Source organism: Oncorhynchus masou, unplaced genomic scaffold (assembly GCF_036934945.1).
Source record: "Oncorhynchus masou masou isolate Uvic2021 unplaced genomic scaffold, UVic_Omas_1.1 unplaced_scaffold_12149, whole genome shotgun sequence".
Classification (NCBI taxonomy): domain Eukaryota; kingdom Metazoa; phylum Chordata; class Actinopteri; order Salmoniformes; family Salmonidae; genus Oncorhynchus; species Oncorhynchus masou.
In genome coordinates this window covers 3,016-5,713 of record NW_027001942.1, presented here as the reverse complement: position 1 = coordinate 5,713, position 2,698 = coordinate 3,016, and the positions used below count along the sequence as shown (strand labels likewise).

General features: G+C 44.4%; 1 long non-coding RNA gene across 1 annotated transcript; it reads left to right on the top strand.

The window, feature by feature from the left end:
* Positions 1-251: 251 nt before the first annotated feature.
* On the top strand, positions 252-1,123 carry LOC135529947 (uncharacterized). The gene is made up of 2 exons (XR_010453774.1): positions 252-284; positions 698-1,123. It is a non-coding gene; the product is annotated as an uncharacterized LOC135529947 (long non-coding RNA).
* Positions 1,124-2,698: the final 1,575 nt, after the last annotated feature.

The following is a 2,698-nucleotide window of genomic DNA, read 5'->3' as shown; positions in this document are numbered from 1 at the left end:
GACCATGGCCATCATCCTGAGGCTAACTCTCTGTCTCCCTACAGCCTTCATGACCATCGCCATCATCCCGAGGCTAACTCTCTCTCTGTCTCCCTACAGCCTTCATGACCATGGCCATCATCCTGAGGCTAACTCTCTCTGTCTCCCTACAGCCTTCATGACCATGGCCATCGTCCTGCTCCACATGTTCTGGGGTGTGGTGTTCTTGATTCCTGTGAGAAACAACACTGGTGGTCTCTGGCTGTGGGAAAGTCGTCATCAGCCACCTCCTCGTCTCCTGTCTGGTAAGTCAGAAAAGAGAGAGACAGGATGGCTGGCTGTCTGGATAGACCGATACAGTAGATCATTATGTTCATGCAGTAGGTGGACTTGACTGATGGGTTGATGAATAAATACTCAGAAGTCAATGTGTGTTGGCAGTAGTCTTACATCCTAGTACTTTTTCTTACTTAGTAACATCTTCGTCCCCATTGGGACATAATGTCACAGGATCCTCCACTGATTCCTGTCCTTCACCCACAGCACTTCAAATGGGACAAATCATGTCCCCATAGTAACTCAGCCATTGTTGTCATGTCTCTCCCCAGATGTTCTAGAACCCTCAGTATTTTTCTCCCAGAGGTTCCTGAACCAGAACCTTCTGTATGAATTTCCCCAGAGATCCATAACTCATCAGTCTTTGTTACTTCTCTCCTAGACATTCCAGAACCCTCAGTACGTGGGCAGTCTGGTTCCCACCTACATCATCGTGTTCCTCGTGGGTCTCTGGGCGTTCTTCTGCTCCGGGGGTTCTCTCCGGAACCTTAAACTCTGCCTTACCTGCAAAGACAAGGACTTCCTGTTGGCCAACCACCGGCCCAGATAACAGAACACCACTAAAGACACACACACTGTATGGGGACGCTATCCAACAGGACACACACACACACACACACACACACACTGTATGGGGACGCTATCCAACAGGACACACACCACACAAACAAATAAATAAATTAAAGACAAACTGGGTCAATGATATGTCTCTCCCCTTCCCCCACCATGTGTTCTGTGTTGTTTGTGGTGCTGGGGACTGGAAATAGGCTCCAGAGTTGTCGTCCAGATTAAATATTGTTTAAACACCTTTTTATTTAGTGAAGGGCAGATCTATTACACTGCATTAGTAATAGAATAATCTAGAGGATCCTTCTGTTACCACTACATCCTTGGCAGACACTGCTCAGAACGGTAGATTAACTGTTTACAGATGGGATGGGGGGGGACTGGGACACATTTGATCTGTGTGTAGTTTTAAAATGTAGGGTATGTAGTTCCTTAACGAGACGGTACCCATTTGACACCAGACGGGTCTCTGGATCTGTGCCTTCTACAGTACTGATGAGGGAGCTTAGTGTTTCGGCCCTGTATTCATAAAGCAGCTGAGTAGAAGCGCTGATCTAGGATCAGACCCCCCCATGTCCATGTAATCTCATTCATTGTAATCTAGGATCAGACCCCCCCATGTCCATGTAATCTCATTCATTATAATCTAGGATCAGACCCCCCCAATGTCCATGTAATCTTATTCATTATAATCTAGGATCAGACCCCCCCCCATGTCCATGTAATCTTATTCATTATAATCTAGGATCAGACCCCCCCATGTCCATGTAATCTCATTCATTATAATCTAGGATCAGACCCCCCCAATGTCCATGTAATTCTTAATCTAGGATCATTATATGTAATCTATTCATTATAATCTATCAGACCCCCCATGTAATCTCATTCATTGTAATCTAGGATCAGACATGTAATCTTATTCATTATAATCTAGGATCAGACCCCCCCCCCCATGTCCATGTAATCTTATTCATTATAATCTAGGATCAGACCCCCCCCCATGTAATATCCATTCATTATAATCTAGGATCAGACCCCCCCCCATGTCCATGTAATCTCATTCATTGTAATCTAGGATCAGACCCCCCCATGTCCATGTAATCTCATTCATTATAATCTAGGATCAGATCCCCCCATGTCCATGTAATCTCATTCATTATAATCTAGGATCAGATCCCCCCATGTCCATGTAATCTCATTCATTATAATCTAGGATCAGACCCCCCCCATGTAATCTTATTCATTATAATCTAGATCAGACCCCCCCCCAAGTCCATGTAATCTCATTCATTATAATCTAGGATCAGACCCCCCCATGTCCATGTAATCTCATTCATTATAATCTAGGATCAGACCCCCCAATGTCCATGTAATCTCATTCATTGTAATCTAGGATCTAACCCTCCATGTCCATGTAATCCATTCATTATAATCTAGGATCAGATCCCCCCCCCCCCCCCCATGTCCATGTAAATTCTTGTAATCTAGGATCAGACATGTCCATGTAATCTCATTCATTATAATCTAGGATCAGACATGTCCATGTAATCTTATTCATTACAATCTAGGATCAGACCCCCCATGTCCATGTAATCTTATTCATTGAATCTAGGATCAGACCCCCCCCCCCCATGTCCATGTAATCTCATTCATTATAATCTAGCAGATCCCCCCCCATGTAATCTCATTCATTATAATCTAGGATCAGACCCCCCCCATGTAATCTTATTGCAGCAGATCAGCAGGTCTAAACTGGTCCTACAGCAGATCAGCAGGTCTAAACTGATCCTACAGTAGATCAGCAGGTCTAAACTGA